Genomic DNA, 18200 nt, shown 5'->3' on the forward strand with positions numbered 1-18200 from the left:
CGATCGCAACACTTAAGCGTCGCCGTTGGCGACCGTCGATCGTCGATCGCGACGCTTGCATCGATCGCCAACGCTTTAGCGTCGCGATCGGCGTCGATCACCAACGACGACGCTCAAGCGTCGCGACCGGCATCGAGCACCGATTGTGACGCTTAAGCGTCGCCGTTGGCGCCGATCGCGACGATTAAGCGTCGCCGTTGGCTCCAATCGCGACGCTTAAGCATCGCCTTTGGCATCGATGGTGACGCTTCAATAAGCGTCACCGTTGGCACTGATGGCGACGCTTTAGTTCGCACCACCGGCGATGCTTCAGTTCGTACCATCTGGCGACGCTTCGGCGACCCTTCGTCTCAAGTTCTCTCCTTAAAGCTTCTTCCAAAATGGTCAGTCACTTCAACCCGTCTTCTTCATCATCTTCAACACTTTCATTTGTTTTTATTTCTTGCTTTCTATAATTTTCAGATCCAAAAACTTTTTTCTCTGTTTACTTTGATATTGTTTTTATTATGTTCTAGATGATAGGAATAGCTTGGATTCTCGTTTTAGTGAAATGGGTTTTTGCTTTTGTTATTAAAAACATGAAAATTTTGTGGGAGATCAGGTTCTTCAGAACGATATTGATTTGCTGAACCCTCCGGCAGACCTCAAGAAAAGGAAGCACAAGCTTAAGCGTCTTGTTCACTCTCCCTACTCATTTTTCATGGTACTAATTCCGACTCTTATAGTTTTTTTTATTTATGTGTGGTAGTATTATTGAACTAGTTACTTTAGGCTCTGATTCTGTCTCTCTTTTTCTTTTGTTTTTTTTGCTTTTGTTTTAGGATGTGAAATGCCAAGGCTGTTTCAACATGTAAGTAGTTTTGTTATTTTTCCTATTTTTGATTAATAGTTTGTTTACATTAATGTTATGCCTGGATTCCCTGTATTGGTTTGATTAGGAATCTGTTAAGATTCCCAGAAATGTGACGTACCCATGTTTGGTTTATTCTTATGAATCTTTTAGGAACGGCTTTTCCAACATGTGAATTAGCTTTTAGGAGTCCTGGGAATCCTAAAAGATTGCCATGAACTTAGGAATTTGTTATTTTGGTGTGGATTTGTATGTTAAATTGTGCAATGTTGGTTTTGTTGGATTGCAGCACAACTGTTTTTAGCCACTCCCAAACTGTGGTGGTTTGCGGTAACTGCCAGACTGTGTTATGCTAGCCAACTGGTGGACGTGCTCGCCTCACCGAGGGCTGCTCTTTCAGGAAAAAGGGTGACTTTGGTGTTGAATTGGGTGAATCTTCACAATTAGGTGAATAGTTGGTGTTGTTTCTCTAAAGAGTTGTTCAGCTGAATAGTTGATTTTTGAATCTAATTTTTCCATTATAGTACAAGTAGTGTTGTTCCTGGATTGTGGCTTTTGTTTGCTAGTTTTCATGTGGGGTAGTGATTTTGAAGAATTAGATATTTGTGCTGACATTTGGTTGTTTACAAGCTTTTCATTCCCCTGTAAATATCTTTCTTCATTGGCGGTTCTAATTATTGTCTTATCTGCTTGTTTAACTTTTCTTTAACTTTTGTACTTATAAATTTAACTTTTCTTTTGCAGACTTAATACACATTGTTTGCAGTAACTTTGGATTTTTTCTGAAAGTTGTAAACTTAGCTTGAGTAAAGTAAGTAAATTCTAGTTAAAAACTTATAAAACTCTATACTTGTGATGTTGGAAATTGGATTTGTGGTGGTATGTTATGTTGGAGCAAGCGGGTGGCTTGCATGATGTTATAAGGTGGTTTAAATTTATATTGTGAGTGTTTTTAATTTCTTGCAAATGTGAATGGACCTTGTTGAATAGATGTGATGAATATTACTTTAATTGATTTCAATACTTGTAAACGCTCTATATTTGTGATGTTTGTGATTTGTTTTGTGGTGGGTTATTGTGTTGGAGCAAGCGGGTGGCTTGCATGGTGTTATAAGGTGGGTTGTGTTGGATTTTTGGGATTGGTGAAAATTGTAAGAACCTTTTAAGGAGGGTTAAAGTGTGATGAGTAGATTAGGTACTACTTCCATTCATTTCAATTAGTTTGTATATATATGATATGGGAAGTGGATTTTTGAGATTGGTGAAAATTGTATGAACTTTTTGAGGAGGGTTAAAGTGTGATGAGTAGATTTTCACAAATGGGGTATTGGGTTTTACTTAGACTTTGATGTTTTGGCATTTGGGTGTTTGTTTCAAAGTGTGGTTCAATATTTACTTATAATTGTTTGGTTGTTGCTTTCAGGAATTAAGGTTCAAAGATTAATTAGTTGTTTTTGGGGGATTCTTTGGTTTCACATTATTTCAAGGTGATCTAATGTAAGGGCTATATACATAAAACTTGGATAGAAAATGGTAAAATGAGTAGGTAAAGAGGCGTGTTCTTGTTAAGTAATTCTTTTTCCAGGAAAAGGGTTCTCTTCATTTGTCTTTGAAATGGAAAATGTCCATTTAATGGTGTGCATGGTGTCTTGTCCTCTAAAATAAGTATTCATTCCTTGGTATAGTAAGAATAGAATATTAAATGATGTGCCACCATGTACACCTTTACATCCGAACACTGAAATGGAAAGTATAAGGGAGTCCTATAATTTGACTGTATATGTCACCAAGAGCCTTGTACTTTTAGCAGCATTGGCACATTGTCCAGTTCTCTATAGAGGCAGGAGAACTTGAGTTTGAATCTCCCTCCCCCACTTAATGTTGGCCAAAAAAAAAAAAAAACTTGAACGTGTATGTCAGAAATGTTAAACAATGTTAGTTTTGAGAATCTAGTTTCATATTTGATGGTAGATGCTAAGATTTTGTTTGTGGTAATATGTAGGTTTTTGGTCTCTCAGCTCAACAAAGAGATTTTTATGACCAAGCAGTGATTCCAATTGTACATGAAGTTTTAGAAGGCTTCAATTGTACCAAGAGGAGCGAACTAAGGACCAAGAGGCACGAGCTAAGCAAGAGGCATGAGGACATCTTCTGTTAGTTCTAATTATATTATGCTATACTTTTTGTATTGTTATAAAACAGCTTGAGTTATTGTATGTGTTGCAAAGAATTATTGTATACTTGTATGGAAGGAGTTTGAATTGGATACTTGTTTTATTTTTTACTTATGGAATATATGGATCTTTTTTTATAAATGTGTTGTTGAAATAAATGTGTTATTCAAATGTGAGGTTTTAATAATGTAATGACAGGCTACAAGTTAATATCAAAGCCATGAAAAAAATAAAAACAGAAAATAAGTTTTAGTGATGAGTTTTTTCGTCACAAATATAGCAACAAAAAATTGTTTGATGAAAATTTCGTCACTAAATATAGCAAAATTTTGTAAGAAATGGTTTTAGTGACGAAAATTTTCGTCACTATATGTGCCTGGATTTTCTTAAAAATAGTTTTAGTGACGAATTTTTTCGTCACTATATGTACCCGAACATAGTTTTAGTGACAAAATTATTCGTCACTAAATATGATTTAGTAAACTAAAGTGTTTTCAGTGACGAAATATTTTCGTCACTGAATAGTGTTTTTAGTGAGGAAAACATTTAGTGACGAAATTTTTCATCACCAGGACTTTTAGTGACGGGGCTACAGTGACGAAATGAGTTTCGTCACTAAAAGTCCAATTTCGTCACTAAAGGTCCTTAGTGACGAAAAACTGGACTTTTAGTGACGAATTTTTTCATCACTGAATATACATTTTGTTGTAGTGATAGGATACCTAATCCATTCTAATACTTCTTTTTAAAGGTCTGTAATTAATAACAAAACGAGGAGTCCCTCTTTCAATTTCAACATTTTTTTTTTTGAACATAGAAAGTAGCACATGAATAGGGAGATTTACTTTCTTGATTAGCTTCTCATCAAGCAAATCATGAATTTCTTTTTTGCAGAACTCAACAGTTTTAATATTCATTTGAATAGGATGAGCCTTAGTAGGAATGTTCCTTTCATTAAAATCCTTAACATGTGGTAACCCAACAATATGTTTTTTCCTATGCCAAAAGGCATTGGAAAGATCAGAACAAACTTCATCAATTAATTTTTTATAAAAGTTATCAATTTTTTATTGTAATAGTTTATCAAAAAGATGTTCTACAATTCTTTTATATTTGACTTCTTGTTTTAAATAATTTAAATGATTAGTTTTAGCATGGATCAAATTTAAATAGTCATCAGTGTCAATTTCAAATCTAGAAGCAAACTTAAATTTTGCTTTCTACCCAAAGGGGTCAGTAGTGATACCATCATGTTCAGAAATGAAAGGATACAAAGAATTAATGAAAGGGATTCCAAGAATTACTTTATCAATCATGGTTTTAACAAGAATAGAAGGGATCTTTAAATAGACATTCAATTCATATTTAATTTTCATTTGAATTCCATAAGTAGAAAACAGTTTCTTGGTAGATTTTTCATAGTATATACTAGGAATTATGCCTTCTTGAATGCAACTCATATTATCTCCTGAATCAATCATGGCAATAACATTGAATTCACACTCATGGCAAACAACAATTTTACCTTTGAAAACAATTTTGGAGGAATAAGCCTGTTAATCAGTCCGAGTCTATTAGTATCAATAAGAATAGTATTAGAAAGAGTAGCTTGTTGACTAGGATTGTCTTCATTATTGTACTCATCATCATACCCACTATCAGAATGTTCATTATCAAGATGTTTATCAATTTTTTATTTTTAATTCAATAATTTCCCTCTTAATATTAGTAATTTCATGTTGTAAATCATTAACAGTTATGTCTTTGGATTTCTTTTTATTAAACCTTTACAAGTTTTCATCAAGTTGCTTTGCTCTTTTATCATTTTCTTCTTTAATCATAGTTTTCTTGAACTTCTTAAGATATTCTTCTTTTAGCACAAGGTTATCAATTTGGCTTATTAAATTTACTATCAGGTTTTCTTGTTCTTCTCCTTTGGTTTAAACATTTATTGTTTTACGACCTTTGGTTAAAACATTTATTGTATTACAACAGGAATCTCGACAACGAATTTTAATATCAGGGGGATCAGAAGATTCACTTGCTAATTGATACTTAGATTCACTTGAGGTTAAAATATCAGTATCAAATGAATCAAAAGATCATGACTCAAGGATCCGAATCAAATCTTCTTTATCACTATTATCAATATTCAAAATATTAGGTTTGTTTTTTAATTTACCAAGTTTTTGCTTGCACTTTTTACTATAGTGATAATTTTTTCCACAATTAAAGCATTTTCCTTTACTAGATTTCTATTTATCATGTTTTTTGTTAACATTTTTCTTTTTAGCATAGAAATCATCAGGTTTAGTGCATCTTTGTTTTTTTTTTATATCTTTTATGTTTATAATCTCTATAGATTTTATCATGTTTCTTTTCCCCTTTTTTCCAGTAAGGGGCAATAAGGGGTAAACCAAATTGTTCACAACAATTACCCATTTCATATTTAGCTTTTTTACTGTTTTTTAATTGTTGTTTTAGCATTTTTTGATCATTACACATGTTAATACCAAGTTTTTTAACAGTGCTAAAAATATCACCATAGGTTAAGTCATCATAATTAATTGTATCAATTTTATCAGTTAATTCTTCCTTTACCTTATGAGCAAAAAGATGAGGCAGACCAGCAATAAACTTCTCTTTCCAATAGGGTTTCAAATAGTCTTCACAAAGCATTACCCTAGAAGCAAAAACATCTTTATACCATCTATAACCAAACATAGTAGGGCATCATAAGTTATTCAGATAGTCACTAATATGAGAAGTAATATTGGAAGTACCAATAAAGTGTTTAATAATAGTATAGATCAAAGTATTAACTCCATTAGGAATACCTTGACCAATTCTTTCATAAAAAATAGGTATACCATCATTATCTCTTTAACATAATTTTTGATAAATTCCCTAGAATCTTCAGTTAGGTATTTATCCCACCAATGACAAAGAGTTCCAGAAAAACCAATAGTGAGAAGATCAACAATTTCACCATGATCAAGATTATGATTGGTAACATAAGCATTAGCAACCATAGACATATGATTCATTTTGTTAAGAACTTCTTGTTCAAGTAAACCATCAATATTCCATTCATAGAGTTTGTCAATAGAAACAGAAAATTGGGTTTGAAACAACCTTCAAATTGCATATCAAGAGGAGTAGATTTTGAATACCAATTTTTTGGAAAAGTCATGGGATTGGGTTTACCAACAAACCTTTTTATTTTAGGTATGTCAAGAAAAAGTTTATCAAAACTTTCAAGTTTCTCAAAATCAGGGGGGGGGGGGGGTTGGGGTTTACACATTTGTCATTGAGATTTATGCATTTTCCAATCATTGAAAATCTAGGAGTGTCATGAGATTTATGCGTTTGTGAGTGTATTAAATTTTTTGGGTACATCTCATCACAAGTCTAGGTTTTTCAATGATTGAAAATGCATAAACCTTGAATTTAGTGTATGGAAAGTAATATTAAAAATAAATAAATAAAAAGCCTCCAAGCATACAAAATGCACATTCGAAGAAGAGAGAGAGAGAGAGAGAGAGAGAGGCAATATGTTTTGCAAAATAGCCAAATACTAGCAAATTTGGAGTAAATTGATATTTGATTCCAATTATATTGAAAATAGTGAAATCAATGATGTTAGGAATTTACTACAGTATTAGAGGGGAAAATTTTAAATTCCAAATTTTCTCTCTCTAATATTGATAACTAGACATATCTAAATAATTTATAACTAAAAAAAAAAGGAAACAAAGAAAAAATATATATTGTTTGAGACCGAAAACCCAATGAAACCAATATTCTAATTCAGAAGTCAAAAACTTAAAATCACATCAAAATACAAATTTTCACTCCCTAATATCCAAATCACAAAAAATGTATCTTTAACATTTACAAATCGAATAGAAAAAAGGATACAAAGCTTTTTAGCATCCAAGACCCTAGAAACCCACATTTCGAAATGTTTAAAAACAAAAAGAAAGAAAAAAAAAAATCAAATTCATGAATTTTATCTCTAGGAATTGTCAATTAAAGAAAAGGCAAATATGAGAATAAAAAACAAAGAAAACACAACAATTTGAAAACAAAAATAAAATAAGAACGAGAAAACTTATGGGAGATGGAATGTAATAGAAACATAGAAAAAAATAATCAAATAAACTAGTCGCTAACAGGATAGTTAAATAAAAAACAAAAGTATTTATTTTGCTTAAAGTTCTATGACTTTACTTAAAAAACGGAAAAAAAAAAAAAAAAGCATAACTTGAAAATGAATGAAAATAAGTAATTTTTTGTTCAATATAATGGTTTAGAAAAATTCATTTTCTTTCATATTATAGGTTCCACATAATACATCCCAGCGTGGGGACTTTACATAATACTCAACTGCAATCAAATCTAATATCTATTACTAATCTAATATATGTTATTTTGATAGTAGATCTACAAATTGCATTCTCATATTCTTAAAGCTTGCCACATCATTATTATTATCTATATATAATATAAAAATGAAGTTTTTGACTTTTTGCGAGACTTACCTTAGAATTAAGACTATTATTATTATTTTTTTAATTAGACCTTGTAAGGTTGAATTTTATCAACCATCTTGTTGGTTTTATTCCGTGCCAAATTTGCTTGTATTTTAACAATAAGTAACCTTGTATTTAGGTGGGAATTATGTAAGGGTAGTGAGTGAGAAAGTGTGAAGAAATGCTCAAGATTGTGCAAGGATGTAGAGACTTACGGCTGGACTCGCGACTGGCAAGCTGCCAAAGTTGGCACACGTGCAGAGCATGCAGGGGAGCTGAAGAGTCATGCCAGCTGTTGCACTACAGGACAAAAGTCCCAGGCTGGCCAGGTCGTTAGCTCGCGGCTTGAACTTGCAACTCAGCCCAGTCGAGAGGTCAAGTCGCCAAACCACCCTGTTTGGGAAAAATAGATTTTTTACATTCCTTCTCACCCTACTATATATATATACCCTTATACCCACGATATTCAGAGAGCTTCCAGAGAGAATTTTGAGAGAGAAACCCTAGAGAAAAACAAGATTGATTCATCCACAATCTTCACATAGAGACTTTTCAAATTCCTCTACTCTCTTCCTCTCCATTGTCAAATCCTTGAGAGGTACATTACCAAAACCTTTTCTCACCATACCCATATCTGTGAGAAGGCCATTTGGTGTTTGGGATACAGTTAAGAAGGGACTAATTTCATATTGGTAGATGCTATGGTCAACTAGTGGAATCCGGTAAGCTAAAGAAGAAATAGGTTCGGCGTAACCTCGTTGGAGTAGGAGCTTTGAGGGCTTAGGTACATTGGGTAGATTAGGCTTGGAGGGTCTTCTACTGTTCATGTATCCCAACTACATTCTTTAGTGGATTTTTTACCGCTTGGAGGGTGGCGGAGAGGTTTTACGCCGAGGGTTTCGGTTTCCTCTTCGATAACACATCGTGTGCTGTCCTTGTGTTTGCATCTCTCTTCCCTTAATCTTTTCCATTTAATTTCTGTTGTAGATGTGATTTTATTTGGTTTAAATTGTTTATCAATTCTGTTTTAAGCTTATGTTCATATTTCGCACATTAATTGTTTGACATTAAGCTTGAATTGTTAATTTGTAAATTGGGGTCTAAACGTTCATAGTGTTTTATACACTATTTGAACTTTCAATTGGTATCAGAACGGGTACATTTTTATTGGTTTCATTACCATATTGTGATCCTTGACCCCATATTGAGATGGACCGGTCTCAATCTTTAAATGCTCCACCATATTTTGATGGTAGCAACTATGCCTTTTGGAAGGTAAGGATGAGAGCATTTTTGTGCTCTATAGAAGAGGCTGTTTGGGATGCGGTTGAAATAGGTTAAACAAAGCCAGAGGCAGCCAAATCCACTTGGGATAAGGCAGCCTTCGCGGCGTCAAATGCTAATAGTAAAGCACTTAACGCAATTTTTTGTTGTGTGTCCCTAGATGAATTCCATCAGATTTCTTATATCACCGTTGCCCAGGAAGCATGGTAGATTTTGGAAACCACTTACGAGGGTACAAAGAAAGTTAAGGACACAAAGCTACAGATGCTAACTACCCGATTTGAGGAGCTCAGGATAAGCGAGGATGAGTCCTTTGACTCTTTCTATAGTAAGCTAAATGAAGTGGTCATTGGCAAGTTTAACTTGGGAGAGAAAATGGAGGACTCGAGAGTTGTAAGAAAAATTCTTCGTTCGTTGCCAGAGAGCTTCCGTGCAAAGGTGACTGCAATTGAGGAGAGCAAAGACCTTGATGAAATCAAAGTCCAAGAGTTGATTGGTTCTCTCCAAACATATGAAATTTCATTATCAAATCAAAGAAAGAGCAAATCACTGGCTCTTAAGACAATAAATGAAAGGGTAGAAGGTCATGGTTCATCGGATGAGGATGCAGTAGAAAAGGATGTTGCCTACCTTGCAAAAAATTTCCGAAAATTTCTAAAGTTCAAGAATAGTGAGAAATTTGGTGATAAAGGAAAATTCATGAGTTCCGGAAAGGAGAAGAAGGACTTCAAAAAGAGAGAAGGGAAGGAGTCCCAATCCACACAAGGAGTCACTTGTTTTGAGTGTAATAGATAGGGTCATTTCAAAAATGAATGTCCTAATTATCTGAGATCGAAGGGCAAGGTGTATGCCACCACTCTCAGTGACTCAGATTCCTCCACCTCTGATTCGGAGGATAGCTGTGATGAAGAAGGGAATTTCTCAGCATTCATGACTGTTGCTCATGTTGAGTCTTTGGAGGACTTGAATTTGCTTGTGGAAAAGCTTGGAGAGCATAGTGATGAGGAATTCATGGGAATTGTAGAAGAATCAGATACTAAAGAAGATGAAGATATAGCTGGTCTTAAAGAGAACTATAATTCTCTACTTGAGAAGTTAGGAGAATATGCAAGGGTGGCCAAGGCAGTTGTGAAAAAGATGAAGAAAGCTGAGAAGGACTATAAAAGTCTTCTAGTGAGATATAAGGAGGCCAAGTGTGAGATAGAGACTCTAAATGGCGAGCTAACCGAAGCTTACACCAAGGTAAAATTCCTTGAGCTTGAGGTGGTTCAAGCAAATGCCAAGGTAGAGCAAGTCCCTATAAAGAAGCTTGATGATGTCCTTTCCTCTCAAAAGATTTTTTTCGACAAAACCGAATTATGATACACCGGAGAAAGTAGTTCAGCTGTGAGCATCTCCAAAGAAGTGAAGTTTGTGAAGGCCAAAGAGCCAGTTGTAGTTGCCCCTACTGTTGAAAAGGCAAATGTTGATAAGAAGAAGAATGTAATTGACCAGCGGGTGTTGAACAAGCCCCATAATCAATCTGAGGTCAGGTTTGAAGCCAGAGTAAAATCTCTTCCACGACCGCAAAGAGGTCCTAGAACAAATCATGTGTGTCATCACTGTGGACTTCAAGGGCACACCCGACCCAATTGTCATAAGCTGAGAGCATTAAGGAATGATAGTGATCAAAGGTTAAGAAGGCCAAGAAATGACAAGAGGACTTGGGTTTTGGAGCCATCAAGAGATCGAAATGTTGATCTCGGAATGATGGACGTGATCAAGATGATTGGTGCATTCACCAACTGCTTGGAAAGCTTCACTAGAAGGTTTGAAAGTCTTAAATCTCATACCCAATCCTATAAGGATATCACTCCAAATACACGTGACGTGTGGGTGATGAAGGGTACTCATGCATAAGCATTACCACATGTTCATGCATTAATACTTCCTATCTTGTGTGACTGTTGGTTTGATTATTGATTATGAGAATTGAAAATTGTTTGCTTGTTTCATTTTTTGTTTTTACATTGTTGCTTCTAATCAATCTTTTCCTTCCTGTGTGTCAAAAATCCAAAAACCACATAAAAAGTAGAAAATCCAAAAAGATTGATCGACATTGTTGAGTTGTCTCAAAATATGTTTTACCTTGTACCTTTGTGCAAATGGCTTTGTGCATCTTCAAGCATAACTTGTTTCCTATGCACTCATATTATTGTGGAAGAAATCTTGAAATCTATGTGACTGTTGTAAATAGATCTTCAACATTGTCATGAATGATTAGTGAATGATTTTGTTGATCTTGAGACATGCATAGACTTATGTCTATATATCTTCCCACTTTTTATTTTATTGTTTTTGCTAAAAGAGCTCACCAAATGTAAATCTCAAAATGAAAAGAGATATTGAGCTGTAAAAGCCTATCGCACATACTAGTATTTGACTAGGAAAAAGGGAAAGCGACCAAAAATTAAAAATTGTATGATGCCCAAAAAGCCAAAAGCTAACTCATCAATGTGAAATATCAAAAATTTCAGGCATCAATCTCACAATGAGATATGTTGATTCAAAAAGATCAAATGTTATGTCAAACATGGAGCCAAATGAAAAGCTTCAAAGATATTGTACTCAAGCCTTTGTGGGAGGTCATATATACATATTTCTATAATTGAGATGGATCACATTATCTAGTGTTAGTTGTGTATGCCTTGATTGAATTGATCATTGAAACTTCACATTAGACTAAGGACTATCTCATTTTTGATATTCACACATAACACACATGTCTATGTTCAATGAATGCCATATTCATTCGTGTGATTGTACTTGACTAAATGTGTTTTCACATGCTCAATCTTTGTTGATCAATCACAAAAATATTTTTGAGTGTTTTAGTTGTTTTTGGAAAATATTTTGTTTTTGCAAAAATTTCAAAAATTGTATTGCCCTGTTTTGGCGACTCAGTCGTGGGTAGAACCAGTCGAATGCCCCAGTCGTGAGTCCATCACAGAGATTTTTTGCGACTCACTGGTGACTCATTGGCGGATAAATGCTTCAGTCGCGAAAAAGACTTAGAATATTTTTCAAAAATTTGGAATTTCATGTTTTTCGCAGCTCAGGTTGGCGACTTGTTCGCGGGTGGAAGGTCCAGTCACAAGAGGTACACAGAGATTTTCGCGGCTCAGTTCGCGACTCTCTTGCGAGTGGAACTTCCAGTTGCAAAAAACACTTAGAAAACTTTTTCAAAAGTTTTCTTTCAAGTGTTCTGGCAGCTGGCCCTGGCAACTTGCACCCGACTTGTTTCAGTAGCGAAAATCGCGTGTTTTGCACAAAATGGGTCAGTTTTTAAACTTTTTCAGTTTTCCCTCGAAAATTTCTAACTGTTCATCTCCTTCCTTACCTGAACACTCTCAAACTCACCGTATCACTCTCAAACAAACTTCCATTTTGAATCATTTCAGTCTCAAATCTTCAAGAAAAAGGTATGGGTTTTCTCTCTCACACTACATATTTCATGTTTTGAGCTTTGTTTTCTTGGATTTGTGATTCGTTACTGAGTTTTGTGATATCTGTGGTTTCGGCTATGGGATGGGTTCATGTTTCTTTTCACTATTAGAGTTTATTAACTGTTCTATGATGTTTGGTAAATCTCATACCCATTTTTTTTGGTCACTTTGTCATATGATATTGTTTTTGTGGTTTACTCTGTTTGTGAGTATTTCTGGTTTAATATGGTTGAGTTCTGTTTGTTGGGTTATTATGTCTTGACTTTTAGTTGCTCTAGTTCATTGCTATCATGAATGCTGCTCTTGCCTTGAGTATACTGTCTGCTCTGTGTTGGTTTGATCATATCATAATCATTTGGATTTGTCCCATAGACATTTTTTTTGGATAAATGTGGTATTCACTGCTACAATACAGCTGAGTATTGGTTGTTGAAATTTGTCCTTGGGAATATGACCTAGAATTTTTTTGTTGTTGTGTTGTTAAGTTATTCAACACCTGTCTTTAAACTGTGTCTAGATGGAGTGTTTTGGTGCAATTTCTTTGACAATAACATGTTACTAATGTTCTGAGTGTCCATCTATTGTGCTCTATATTGTGGCCTTTTCTACTTGTTCACAGATGGCCCCTTCTCCTACAAAGAAGAAGACTCCTACTAGAAAGCTGACAAAAGGTTGAAAATGGACCATAACTTATTTAGGTCGGTTCAACACTTTGATAGATATAGGGATTCTTTCTTAAGGGGAACCATCATTCAGGAAAGATATGTTGACTTAGGGGATTTGAAGGACACCTTTATTCCAAGTTGTTTTGAGGGCAGAGGATGGGATAAATTATTGAGTGACCTACCTGCTGTTTGTGAGCCTTTAATTAGAGAATTCTATGCAAATGCGGTGATAAGGGAGGATGAGTTGAGTTGTTGGGTTAGAAGAAAGGAATTCACCATAGATGCCCATGACATTGATAAGGTGCTAAGGCTTGAAGGATTAGAGGACTCTGACTTCACCAACTACAAGGATAGGATGCTCTCTATAGAAACTATCCAAACTCACATTGGTGGACAAAGAGAAGGGAGATGCCTCAACACTACAGCATTTCCAACTAACATGAGGTGCCTAACCACCATCATGATGTTCAATTTGTACCCTGTGAGGAAGTTGACTACAATCAACAATGCCAGAGCTATCTTCCTCATGGAACTTAAGGAGAAGACCTTCATTGACATCAACTCTCACATCTTTTACACTATTGTGGATGAGACTAAAACCACCTCTAGGCCCAAGCTGATCTTTCCTAGCCTTCTTATGAGGCTTTTCAGAGCAAAAGGTGTTGAAATCTCTCAAGATATTAGCCTCATGCCTACACCTTCAGCCACCAACAAGCTAACCATAATCAGGATACAAGTTCGTCTTCCAGGTGATGAAGAGGTAGGTGATCAAGCAAAAGGTGACCAAATTGAGACTGAGACTGTGACTATGACTGTGACTGCAAGACAAACTTCAGCACCCAGAAGCCGAGGCAAGAGGAGCAGAACTTCAACCTCATCAGAGGTACCTTCTGATGCATTTCAGAACATCCTGGAAAGGATTGATGGACTCAGAGAGGTCCAAAATAAGCATACTAACAGGATAACAGCACTTCAGGATCAACTTAACATACTTTCAGCCAAGTTTGACAGCTTCAGCACCCAGCAGTGACCCTTTGGCCCTTCCGATCAAAAAGGGGGAGAACTTTTGATGGACAGCTCTTGAGGGGGAGTGCCATTTTAAGGGGGAGCTTGTCACAAATAGTGTTTTTCAGTTTATGTCTTAGATTAACTTTATGTTTATTATAGTTTATGGGTTTGATATGTCAAAACACTTGGGTTATTGTTTTTGGTTTAAAACTCATGGATCTGTTTTAAAACACTTAGGATACATTGGTTTGTTTATATTTTAAAGTTGTTATTCAGTATGTTTATGGTAGTTTGTGCCCATGTTGCTTTTGTAAGCTTTTAGGGTTTGTTTCCATGTGTTTGTAGGCTTTTGTGGTTTGTACCATGCTATGTAGCCTTTATGTTTTGTTGTCTAATACTTCTAGCTAAATGTTATGCATATTCTTTAAGTATTCTCACTCCTGTGCCCTTGTAGGATTTTGTTCCTAGATGCATATACTTTATGTATTATGAATTGGTTGAGTGTTGGGCATGTAAGTGATTTGCATTGAGCTTATGTGCTTATATGTCCGTATGTTCATTCCAAGTGTGAATGAGCATTGTGGTCACTATTTATAGTGATTGCCTGTAACACCCGCCTCACTTAAATTTAATTTTATTGCTTCTAAAGTGAAATTGATGAATTATTTAATTTATTGTGAAGGTGATATTATTTTATTTTATGATATCTAAAAAGAAAATAAATAAAAGATGTAACGTGAGAGTTATTTTGTGGATTATTCATATTAAACTTTTAGTCTCCTTATCAGTTAAGGACAAGGATAAGAGACTAAAACCTAATTGGATTAGGAGTTTAAGTGCTATTGGAATTCTTTAGAGTTCTGGCCCATCTAAACAACCTTAATATGAGTTTAGTGGGAATTGAAGTCTTGGGAGGCTTATTTAAGCTTTTAGTGGGTTTTATATTTGAGCCCAAGTGAAAATAATTTTAACGTGTTAGTAGGTTAGGGTTTCCTGCTGAAAGATAGAGAGAGAGAGAGAGACGGCAAAGTTACAAGAAACAAATCCTACATCCGTATGGTCGTGTGGTCAGGTATACCTCTCTCTCAAACCCTCATGGAAATAACCTAGTTGCTAGAGCTTACGCATGGTAGTGGGGCTGGACTTTTGAATCTTGTAATCTATATTGTGGTCAAGTTCTAAACTTTTATCAATGCATGCTTCAGGTCACTAAGTCCTACGGGTAGGAATTAATTGGTGAATCTATTGTGTTCTTGCCATGGCTTACGGGTAGGATAGATCTTTGAATATTATATATATATATATATTAGATAAACTTTCTAACACTCAGTACATACTATAGTTTCTATGTCCTACGGGTAGAATTTTCTATGGATGATATATATTATTTTGGGTTAATATGATCTACAAGCATGTGATCATTTGGAAGCCAACTTGTACTGGGAGAATTTAATAATATAGAGATTTACATATTCGGCTCATTAGAATTGTTTACTAGGTATTGATTTTGGAGTACTTGATAAAGCAATTGAGTACTAGATTAGCTATAGTTTCAGAATAAGTAGTGAGATACGAATTTTAAGAGTGAAATTTATATTTTTGTTGCTGCCTTAGTGTATCCATTCTTATTGAGTCATCTTGTGTTTATTTAGGTTCTAATTGATATTGTTTCAGACCGTTGAGGTGAAGCTTGGTTTAACAACTAGAAGTAAGTGGACTACAGAACATGACGTCTCTCAGGACGTTTGTATCTATATATATTTATGGTAAAAATATATTTATATATACATAATTGCAAAAGTGAAGTTTCCAAAAACTTATACTATTATCAATGCTTTGTACACATACCTAAATTTTATTATTTCTTAAGTATTACCTTGAAACTGTATATGTTATGAATGACTCAAAACTATATTTTTTGAGAAAGTATTTGTTATATGATATATGATTGGTATTGACAATATTGTAATAAAATAAGAATGTTTTCAAATAGTTAGCTAGACAGTCTGCAACCTTTGCCAACACAGGGTTAAGTGTTGGTCTTCGGCCGATGTATTGTTATTGTGGTGTGGTGTAGTGTTATCGTTTGCTCTTTGGAGCCAGTGTTGCCTCTTTGAGGGTAGTGTTATTGTTCCCCATGGGAATCACCCACCGAGTGTTTAGCAGCTTATGTCTTTGTCTGGCTAATGTTTAATGTTTTCCACATCAAACTATTGTTTTATTGTTATTGGCTGTTACAAGTGGAAAAATTGTTTATTACTATATTAAATTGTTTCTACCTATCTAGTGTATTAAGGCCAATTAAAGTGGTTACTATTTTATTTACTGATTACAATATTATGGTAAATGTTTTGTAAAGACTATATTTTGTTAATGATACTAATGTTTTGTTTTGAAAGACATCCTCATGTTATGTAGTCTCTTATTGGGCTTCTAGCTCACCCCCCTTTCTCCACCCTTTCAGATTAGAGCAGTGGAATATCTTTTGGTGGTAGATCATTGGAGACATAGATTGAAGACTTCTTTTGGAGCTATGTTAGTTGAGGGATTGTTTTAGTATATTTTCTTAGGATAGTAATTTTGGCATTTGTGGAACTCTTTGAGATTGTATTTGGAGACTTTATTGTTAAAGTTTTTGTTTTATGGATTTCATAGGAAAGATTTTGATTATTTGAAGTTTATTTGTGGATATTTAATTACGCTCTGTTCCATTATATTATTGTTGAGTATTTCTAAGACAGGTTGTGCATCTAAATCCTTGGTATGGGTTTGGGGTGTTACATTGCCTGTTTGGTCAAGCCATGGTTTATTTCTCATTCCATTTTGCTTGATCACATTGTACTTGTCTCATATGCTATTACAAGTTTTTCTGCATACAATGATGATACTGTGTTGTTATGTTTCAGGACATTCTTATTCATTTGATTCAAGAGCTTATTAGATTCTAGAGTTAGGTGTGAGTGAGTTTTGTTCAACTGTTCCCAACTCATATGTTAAGTCTAGAGTTTGTTTTAGGGTTTTGTCACGAAATAGTCAAAGGGGGAGATTGTAAGATTGAATTTTACTAACCATCTTATTGGCTTTATTCCGTGCCAAATTTTCTTGTATTTTAGCAATTAGTAACCCTGTATTTAGGTGAGAATCATGTAAAGGTAGTGAGTGAGAAAGTGTAAAGAAATGCTCAAGATTGTGCAAGAATGCAGAGACTCGCGGCTGGACTTGCGGGTGACTTGCGACTGGCAAGCCGCCAAAGTTGGCACACGTACGGAGCATGCAGGGGAGCTAAAGAGTCATGCCAGCTGTTGCACTACAGGACAAAAGTCCCAGGCTGACCAGGCCATTAGCTCGCGGCTTAAACTCGCAACTCAGCCCAATTGCGAGGTCAAGTCGCCAGACCACCTTGTTTGGGAAAAACTGACTTTTCACATTCCTTCTCACCCTATTATATATATACCCTTATACCCACGATATTCAGAGAGCTTCCAGAGAGAATTTTGAGAGAGAAACCCTAGAGAAAAATAAGATTAATTCATCTACAATCTTCACATAGAGACTTCAAATTCCTCTAGTCTCTTCCTCTCCATTGTCAAATCCTTGAGAGGTACATTACTAAAACTTTTTCTCACCATACCCATATTTGTGAGAAGACCATTTGGTGTTTGGGAAGCAGTTAAGAAATGACCAATTTCATATTGGTAGATGTTATGGTCAAGTAGCGGAATTCGGTAAGCTAAAGAAAAAATAAGTTCGGCGTAACCTCGTTGGAGTAGGAGCTTGAAGGGCTTAGATACATTGGGTAGATTAGGCTTGGAGGGTCTTTTGCTGTTCATGTATCCCAACTACATTCTTTAGTTGATTGTTTACCGCTTGGAGGACAGTGGTAAGGTTTTACGCTGAGGGCTTCGGTTTCCTCTTCGATAATACATCGTGTGTTGTCCTTGTGTTTGCATCTCTCTTTCCTTAATCTTTTCCATTTAATTTTTGCTGTGGATGTGATTTTATTTGGTTTAAATTGTTTATCAATTCTATTTTAAGCTTATGTTCATATTCCGCATATTAATTGTTTGACATTAAGCTTGAATTTTTAATTTGTAAATTGGGGGTCTAAACGTTCATAGTGTTTTATACACTATTTGAACTTTCAGACCTCAAGTTAGAATTAAAAAAAAAAAAAAAAAAAGACTTTAGGATTAAAGAAA

General features: G+C 35.0%; 1 pseudogene; it reads left to right on the forward strand.

Moving 5' to 3' along the window:
• Window positions 1-372: 372 nt before the first annotated feature.
• LOC115954752 lies at window positions 373-1305 on the forward strand (annotated as a pseudogene).
• The last annotated feature ends 16895 nt before the right edge of the window (window positions 1306-18200 follow it).

This window comes from Quercus lobata, chromosome 1 (assembly GCF_001633185.2).
Source record: "Quercus lobata isolate SW786 chromosome 1, ValleyOak3.0 Primary Assembly, whole genome shotgun sequence".
Lineage (NCBI taxonomy): Eukaryota > Viridiplantae > Streptophyta > Magnoliopsida > Fagales > Fagaceae > Quercus > Quercus lobata.